We start from the raw sequence: 10,161 nt of genomic DNA on the forward strand, positions 1-10,161 counted from the left end.
TTGAATCTGTGTTTCCTGTTAATTTAGGGCCTTATTTTTGCAGTCTTTCCTGTTTCATAAATTTTCTTTAGTGCAGTTTGTTGTAAAATTCTCTGTTCCATCAATACTAAATTTCAGTCATCCCTAAAAGTCATCATGGGTTTTCTGTCTTTTAATTGAGCTAGAGCTATAAGGAGCTGCTGATATTTAAATCAACATAGTGTAACACACTACTGTTCATCATAAGATCTTCAGACTTTGTGTACACTGTAAACGATTTCTGTTGTTTTCACGGTATTATACTGCATTTCTCAACAGTTGTTTACTGTATAAGCTGTGCACAGTGTGTTACTGTATATATTGCTGTTTTCACAGCATGATAATGTATTCTCAACATTTCCATACTGTGAACATTATTAACAGTATGCTACTGCAGATTTTACAATGAATTTTGGGAAAAAATCAGTTACTGTGCATCTAAATACAGTACTGCAAATGACCATGAAAAACTCTACACACACTTTATATTATTATTATTATGTTTATTTTATTTTTTGACAAAGTATTTTGTGAAGAAAAATAAAATAACCAGTTTCTTCAGACTGTTCAGTGCATAAAGCTGTCCCCTGGTTTTCCATATTTGGGTGTACTGCACCTTAATTTTATAAGGTTAACATGAAAATATTAAATCATTTTTAATCAACATAACTTTGTGCTTAACCAAAACGTAAACTGGAACAAAAGTAATTGATTCATGAAACCAAAGTCAGCTTAAATGTCATAATGACCAGCCTGCTTTAGACGGATTCATGAGGTTAGGGCACTCGTCATCACCATGGAGGTCACATATCTCCGCATTTTCAAAACAATATTTTAAAATACCCACCATCTCTATAAATAAACCACAGACTTGAGTTTAAAACAACTACATTCCCGCATGAAAAACGGTTAAAACTAAATTTCATAACACATTCATTATAGAACCATCTAAGACTGGGGGAAGTCTCACATGTCTAGCCGATTATAACCTCGTTTCACCGGATACATGAGTGATGATAGGCACCCTGGAGGTCAGAATCTCCGCTATCGGCAAAGCACGCTTAAAATTTACACATGATATCTATGAATAAACCACAGATTTGAGTTTGTAAGAACTACATTCTCGCATGAAACACTGTTAAAATTTCATTTCGTGACATATTAAACGCAATATTTATAATATTAGCTGGGCTTTCTCATGCGCCATTACCAGTTGCTTGTTGATGTGAAATGAATTCTGGGAGGATATATATATTTATAGATATATATTTAATATAATTCTCAAAACACTTCAAACGAACTTTATTCGTATTGTCAAGGTCAGATATATGTAATAATTTCGCTGGTAAAATGAATAAAAAACAATGTTACTATATTGTAATCAATATCACGTTTGCACTGGTTCGGTTCAGCACTCGAGCGACTCTGAATCGTATTGAACCGAATTGAACCGTTTGCTTGGGAATTATTTGATCACACGTGTTCACAAGCACATTCAGCAATATGCAATTAGTGTATAATTAGTGTATAAATGCGTGTGGCCTAGCAGTATAACGAAATAGTAATGAATCATATACAACAAGGAATCGGTTTTAGGCGGATTCGATTCTTTACTGTTCACTAAGGAGCCGATTCATAGAACCGAACGGACAAGACTCGACATGCAGGCAACGGCTCTCCTAATTTGAAATTCACCTGTCGTCTTTCATCCAGCGAATTCATCCTCGGTAAGTGTTTTAAAGTCAAATTCTGTCCGTTAAAGGATTGTTTTATAAGTATTTCTGTGTATTGTGTGTGTAATTTAAAAGAATTAACCAAGTGACATTACTTGTAGGTTCTTATGTTATGTCACGCTATCCGTTAACAAACGGTATTTTAAACAAGAAATAACAGACGCCAGGCGGTCATTGTAGTGTTTGCGAGGTATTAGATACAGTGAGTTTATCTTGAGTGAGTTTTTGACCATACGTTAAGTTACCTGAAAAAAACATAACTTTAACTTATTGTAACTGCATTAATGAATTCTCTATTTCAGCACAACACTGAGATGAAGGCGAAGTCACCATGAAAAGTTAAACCTTTACCGTTAAGGTAAGCTCTGGTCTTCACATAGTCATTATGACTAAGCTATCATTATGGTAAAATTTTTCAACTGTAAGTTAGTTATTTAAACTAAACTCATAATGAAATGAGTCTTAACTGTTTTATTAAATGGAGCTGAAAATTAAATGCAGTTGAATTATTTTAAGCTAACTTTAATATTAACAAAATACATATTATATATTGTTATATATATATTATATATATATCATATATTGTCTATTTCTCAATAATGTTAATGAGCTTGATGTATAGTGTGTCATTAATTGTACATTTAATTTTTGGTGTTCAGGTGTACCTGAGGTGAGTGTACGTTCTGAGTACACAGATATAAGCCAAAGTCATTATCACTATATATATATATATATATATATATATATATATATATATATATATATATATATATATATATATATATATATATATATATATATATATATATATATATATATATATACAGGGCTCGAAATTAACTTTTTTACTTGGTAGCACCGGTGCTCCCAACTTCAAATATTTAGGATTAGGAGCACCAGAAAAAATTTAGGAGCACCCACCAAAAATGATTGAGCACCGCTGCAAATTGCTTTTTAAGGGATTTATTGTATTTTAAAACAACATCAATAGGACTGACAAAAACCAGAAACAACTATCTAACTAATGCTGCGAAGACATTGATATTTGTGTGCAATAATTCCAAAATGAATGTCTAATAATTCTAGAATATTAATGATGATGAAAATGACAATAATAGTAAAAATGAATTACATTTCTCATTATGATACTGCCTTGAATGTGCATGAATGTAGGTTATCTGCTATAAAAAGTCTGTTACTTTATAAAAAATAATTGTATAGTTTGCATCAAACAAAAATGAAGCATTGCAGTAAGAAATATTTATTTTGTACTGCTGTTTATATATGGATGTCAATTTAATAAATAATATTTCTGCTACGATGACCACCGGCGCAATACCGCTGTTTGTTATGAAACGCAGTTTCAGTGTAAACTTAGTAAACTTCTTTGGCGATGATATGTACAGTATTAGATTTGACTTTTAGCGGACATTTGCGCTGAACACGCAGTGAATGCAACGCATGGAGATGCGGGCACCTTCTCCATGAAGCGCGTACTCGATTGATCTCAGCTGGCGGATCATTATTCACCACGTGACGTGTCATGATCGCTCTCATGTGCACCTCAATTTTAGGTGGGGTTTGCAAACCTGTGTGCTTTAAGTTTTTACTCTTCTGCCGTTTGCATTTCCCGTGTTTATAAAAGCTCCTTCCCTGTCATCTGACAGCGCAATACCTTGAGTGAATGACAGCTAATATGAACCAATATAGCGGCAAGGAAGAGCGATTCAGCACGTTTTTACAAAAATCAAAACAGGTCGCACTACAACCATTATCTGCAGTCGCACTAATGCGCCCAAATATATTATGAGGTCGCATAGATTAATTTTCGGGCGCATATGCGACCAAAATGGTCACAATTTCGAGCCCTGATATATATATATATATATATATATATATATATATATATATATATATATATATATATATATATATATATATATATATATATATCCATCCTATTCTAAGAGAAATTGATGGGGTCAGGGAATGATTTGTGTACAAATGTATTTTAACCCCATACAGATTGGTATGGTTGTACCATAGATTTAGATTAATTAATGTTAAGTCTTATTTTACTCTTATTATATTTATCTGTTTTTCAGCTACAGTAATTGATGTTGAAAAACTGATGCTACCAATCACTCCTCACTTGATTATTCAAGGTAATGTCGATGTCTTCCTCATTTTGATTAGATTTTTAAATGTCAAGTTGTTCACAGATTTGTTGTGAGGAGTTTCATGTACAACCTTTTTTTCTTCTTCCAGCAGTTCCTAAGATAAAAAAAAATCTGGTGTTAAAACAGCCACGGCTATGCTATTTGCCTACCAAGTGCTGAGTAAATATTAGACAAACATTTTTTTCTATAACTGTTGTCTTTGTGTTTATTAGCAATTTTACTGGGCATATGTGGGTTTTTTTTTTCAAACAGCCTGGAAACTGTAAGTTTAGTTCAATATGTTATTTTATGCTATTCATTTTTGTCTTAACATGGATTGCATGTTGAAGCTATCATTTTATAGTGGGAAAATGTAAAAGAGAATCACTGAATACAATGGCATAATGATTCTGCTTGTTCAAAGAATATACTTGATTTAGTTTTCCTCAAGCGACACATCAGTTTTTATGACTATTGCTTGACACTTGAATTGAAGGGACAGTTCACCCCAAAATGAAAATAATAGCATCTTTGGCATCCTCCACTTGTTTCAAAATAGTTATATATTTAATTTGTTCCGTTGAACACAAACTCATATTTTTTAAAGAAATTTGGTTCAAATATGGATGTCAATAGTTACTGGTTACTAACATTCTTCAAAATATCTGCTTTAGTGTTTAACAGAAATTCAAACTAGTTTAAAACACGTAAATAGGGGCAAAATAGTAAACTATTCCTTTAAATATTTTATTCTGAGACTTATTTATATGTGTCTTGTCTTTTGTCATATTGTCCTTCTAGCTCAGATTGTGATGAACCTGGAATGTGACTTGTCTTACTCTTAAGACAAGAACCGAATAAAGCACAGATGTGGAGGGATCTGCAGCCAAACTAACTGGAGGGAAGGAACCTTTAGGTAAAAGCACCTGCTTTATTTAGATCTGAAGTATTTTATTTGACATAGAGATTTATTGTTTTAATTTTAATTTAAAGCAAACAAGGTTGAGCACCCCTGGTCTAAAAGCTCAAAAATGCTGTTTCCGTGATAAGGTTAAATGTAGTTGAGAAATAGTTTCATTAGGATCAATGCTTAAAGTAAACATTTTCTTCTCTCTGTAGACCAAACATGTTTACTATCCCTCACATTTTAATAAATTGTTTCTGTTTTTGTTTCTTACAGTGTGGGTGAACATACTACCTGGATGTCCAACAAAGGCTGCACAAGAGCTCATTTCATAGCACACATTCTGTCCTGTCTACATCTCTGATGACCTGGAAGTGCTTCGACATCAGTGAGTAATACATCTTTATATTGTCATGCATACAGGATTTCTGTAAGCTTAGCTTTTAATGTTAATTTCTAATCAGCAGTGACTGTTTTAAAAAATTAAGTATTTAAATTATTCTCAATGTTTTACTGATGCTGTGCACAGTAACGTTATGATGATTTAGTTTGAGGAAATGTCACTAGAGGGTTTGTATAAAAAATAAATAAATAAATAAATAAATTGTATGAAATGACTCGATAAAATGTTTATTTGTCTCGCTGACATGCCATCACTGCTGCATATTGAAATACAGTAATATAAATTGTCAGCAGAATATTACCACAAACATTTCATGAAGTAGGCTAGACTGCTCTTTAGTTCTCTACTCAACTTTAACACATTTCCTCGTGTCGCTGAGCCTCTCTGCAGATTTTGCCAAAAATGAATGCTTGGTGATTACTTTGTTTTATGCAAACCAAATATCAGTAACTCATCATTAGCATTATTTTAAAAAATCACCCACGGCTTTCATGTTCTCTAACGCAATCTTATCTGTAAGTTAGAAGTGGATTTATACGTGTTAAAAGCCTAAAAGTATTTAATTAACATTAGTCACGTTAAATTAGATTATTTTTATTTATTTAATTTTAAATATGACTATCTTAAAGTGAGAATGAACTGTGTTCACCCCTCTTAAATCCGTGGAAGCACTAGTAGTGTGATCATGGAATCAGATATTCGAGCTATACAGAGTCGGACATTAAGTTAAGATGAGACTTTATTTTTTACACACCTGTGTGGACACCTGACTAGCAATCTTCAAGAACAATGCCCGCTGATCTTTTCCCCATTAACGTTAGTGTAATTGTGAATTGACAACAAACTGTATTTCACCAACAAAAACAATTAAAAAAAACTGTTATATATGTTATAACTGTTATATATATTTATATATATATATATATATATATATATATATATATATATATATATATATATATATATAAACAACAGTGCAGTGTTTCGTTTCTGAATGAATTAAATGGTTTGAGGGATGATTTGTTTTTACTTCAGTGATTGATTTTGCTTGTCATTTTTGCAGGATCATCAGAAGTGCTGCTGCCCTTTTTCACTGTCCCTTTCCACATCATTTGGCCTTCATCATTTCCTGTCTTGTAGCAGTATTTTCACCTGTTTTTAAAATTGTAATAATTTTTGATGCATTAATTGTTGACTGGTTTTAATGATCAATTGTTCATTAGTGTTCTGTTGCTTTGTTATATTGAATTATTGCCACTGTTTTAGCATGGTTTACACAATAAACCTTTATTGTGAAGTTAAAGTTTCAGTTTCTTTATTTTTCTTGTATTTCTTGAACAGTTAAAATAGCACTTGTGCAATTTTTAAACATTTTTACCCATTATAAAGTAGCACTATTAAATAAAATAAAATAACATTTAATAACTGTAAAATACTATACAGTAATAATGAAAGTAACGTTAAAATACCGTAGTTCTTCATGGTAAAAATGTACAATAAAATACTGTTTTCAGTTTTGCAGTATGTGTATCACTACTGTAATTGGTGTTACAGTAAAAATCAACAACAGTAAAATGATGTATTACATTTTACAGTAAATGTAATACTAATGTAATTAGTATTACAGTAATGTTACCGTTTTATGAAATACAGCAGCTACTGGATAATTGTTGCCAGTAACTTACTGTTAATTTAACAAGAAATCGTTTACAGTGTATGTATAATTTTCAGCAGCAAATCAAACTACTAATAGGTACCTATCCTCTTTTGCTAATTACCTAAACTTGGCTGAAAAGAGACTAATTATCAACAATATTTGACATCAGGAGGAACATTTGTTCATAAAATGTAGGAACTTCAGTTGACAAATTTTCTCTCATTTATTTTTCTTATATCTTCAGCTTTTTACCTGCTTTGATGCAGCATAATTAAAGTATTTATTCAATTTAAATTCAAATCTTAATAATTACATACACTGTCATACCTGATTTGAAATATAATCTAAATAGAAATATCCAACGACCTATGTATTGCATATTATAATCACTAGGTGTTAATACTCCCACTCTTAATAAAACTTCAATTTTGTTTTTTTATACCTATTTCAGCTTTTTTCTTCTTTTCTCTGCAGATGTGCATTTAGTTTAATTTTAACCCTCACTGTACTGGTTAATTTTCTAATTCTAAATCCAAGTCCTGCAATGATAATAATCCTTTAAGTATTAACTGTACTTCTTCAAATCTTTTTGAACTATTTGTTCATTTGAATGTTGCATTTATTTATTTTTCTCTAAACTTCTCTCTATTAATATTTACTTTCGAAGGCAACCCATCTACTTGATTGTATACACATCTTTCATGTAATTTTTGCAAGTTAACTGAAAAATCATTTAATCTTTTTGTTCTGTTTTGCTTTACTCTTTAGTCCTCAAATTTAGTTTCCATTTTTACTTGTATGGATATATGAAACAAAATCTATTACATTAAACCCTTTTTTCCCCCAAATCATCTTTAACTACACTTAGAGCTTTTCACTGTTGACCTATTTTCTTGTGCTGTTCTTTTTCCTTTCAATTTCTTCCTGATAATAATTTTCTAAGGCTAAATCTCTTTTAAAATTAAAAATTTGCATAGACAAATTCTTCTTTTTACTAGCCCTGCTTCAGAAATGTTTTAACTCAATCTATTTTCCCATTATCAATTGTCTTAATTACATCTTCTATCTGTTTTCATTAATAGATATTATCTTTTTATTTCATAATCCTTATTTAATTCAAATTTCCTTAACTAAATGTAAAGTCCTATTTTATAAAATAACTTTCTAACTAATCAATTGACAGGAGTCTGATTTGATACAAGAAAGGCTACACTTTTGTTTTAATTTGCAACATACTTGATTTGGATCATATGTCTACTGGGCTTTTGAGATTGAGTTTGCTAGGCCATAGCCAATCTCTCTCCCTCAAACCCCAAGGCAACTGTTCCACAGATGGTGCAGTCTTTGCATTGTTGTATTCAGGAATCCCCACATTTCCTGCTTATTTAAGGAGTTAAAGTGTTGAGCATTTCTCCTCCCTCTTGGTGCTGGCTTCTCTTTCACCCAGCTGATGTTGCTGGAAAGTTTAGCTTTTTGATCAGTTCATCAGTCTCTTGTTTCTCCTTCTTTAAGTGTCTCTTGAACATATGTCGATGGGTCAAAGTCTCTGTAGCTTTCTGTATGCAGTGCCTGGCTCACTGCTTTAGTTCATGTGATAAGAGTCCACAGTCAACAAGTTGCTGCTTGTGTTTCTCAAAACACCTTAATCTATTTCCCAATGCCTTTAGGGATGTCAGGCAGGCGAAAAGGCTAGGACCCTTCAAAGTCCATCTCCTTGCCCCTTAATTTAATATAACAATTTGCTTAGTTAATAATCTAAGCATTTTTCCACTTTCCCATTTTTCCTTCATCAAATAAAGACTCCTCTCATCTATGTTCTTCTATTTGCTGTCCAATAGTTAATTCTTCTTAATATTTATTACTAAGTCTACTGTATCTTTTTTAATTTTCTGTTTCTTTAGTTTTCTTCTAATTCCTTTCTTTAGCTTCAGCTTGTGTTTTTTCCTAATCTAGTGTTTTCCCACTAGTTGGCCTTTCTTTACATTGTTTGAATTTCTCTAATATTTTTTAAATCTGTTTCAATTCTATAGTACATTTTCTCACTCTTTTTTACACACTCATCTCTTTAGTTTTAACCTTTCCCTACTTGCTTTTAATCCATTTTAAGTTCTTTTGCTACTTCCATAATTTCCCTCTGTATTGGTCATTGACCCATTGTCCTGTCTCTCTCTCTCTCTCTCACACACACACTGCTTACATCAAATGTTCCTTCCTTTTGCCATTATTTTCTGTTCTGTTCTCTCTTAGATGAGTATCTTATATATATTTAAATATATATATTTTTTTCAAGTTCTAATTCTATTATTTCCTATTATGTGTTATTCCCCTCTGTTCCTAAACGTTTACCTTCTTACTTTATTATTTTATATAACACATAATCTTCTACCATATTGTATTTACTTTATTCTATTTATCTTATACTATTTTGCAATATACACTTTTACACCTCACTAATATTAAATCAGATGCTATTATTCCCTAAATTAAATTTTATTCTAAGAACTTAAATTATGATCTCTTTGTATGCACATGTCAACTTATGTTATATACTTCTCTTTAATTTAATATATTTCTTTATATCTTTCTATTTGAACAAAATTTATTTATTTCCTAAATATTATACTCTCTTCCTTAAACTGTATCAGTCTCTTCTATACTTTTCCAATATATATCATATACTTCTTCTATATATATATACCTCTTCTATATCACACAATATCTGCAGTCCATCTTTATATTATATATATAATATTATAATCTACAATAATGATTATTTTATTTCACTATTTATCACAAACACACTACTAAACACAAACAGTCAAACACACTCTCACATTCTAGTCCTTCACATTTAGAGGACTCATTCACTCAACATTTGTCCCTTTATATCTACAGGGCTCATTCAGTCATTCATTCCTCTCAGTGTAACACAGAGAGCGTCCAACTCTGCCATGCTCTATTTAAGGGATGGTGCAGGAGGGCGGCTCTGCTTGTCCACTAATATGGAATTTTACACAACCATTCACACAAACACAGACACACACAACACTAAAGCGATAACTACAGGAATTTCCTTGCGCACATCTCTATAATCCAATCTGCTTTTAATCTCTTAACTGTCACCACACATTCAGAATTCACTCTTGAAATCTAAATCTGTTCTATGTATATCATCATTAAACAACTTCCCAAATCTGAGTAACAGTCACTAGTTAACGTCTGTCGCTATCAAGGCCTCTTAACAAACAGACACAGATCATTTGCATGCAAACTATTCTTTTTTAATC

General features: G+C 31.5%; 1 long non-coding RNA gene across 1 annotated transcript; it reads left to right on the plus strand.

The window, feature by feature from the left end:
* The first annotated feature begins 1,018 nt into the window (after positions 1–1,018).
* LOC147845342 (uncharacterized) lies at positions 1,019–6,520 on the plus strand. Its single transcript, XR_015480305.1, has 6 exons — positions 1,019–1,745; positions 2,054–2,109; positions 3,857–3,916; positions 4,712–4,826; positions 5,091–5,202; positions 6,281–6,520. It is a non-coding gene; the product is annotated as an uncharacterized LOC147845342 (long non-coding RNA).
* Positions 6,521–10,161: the final 3,641 nt, after the last annotated feature.

The sequence above is a fragment of the Danio rerio genome, chromosome 3 (assembly GCF_052040795.2).
Source record: "Danio rerio strain M-AB ecotype USA chromosome 3, GRCz13ab, whole genome shotgun sequence".
Lineage (NCBI taxonomy): Eukaryota > Metazoa > Chordata > Actinopteri > Cypriniformes > Danionidae > Danio > Danio rerio.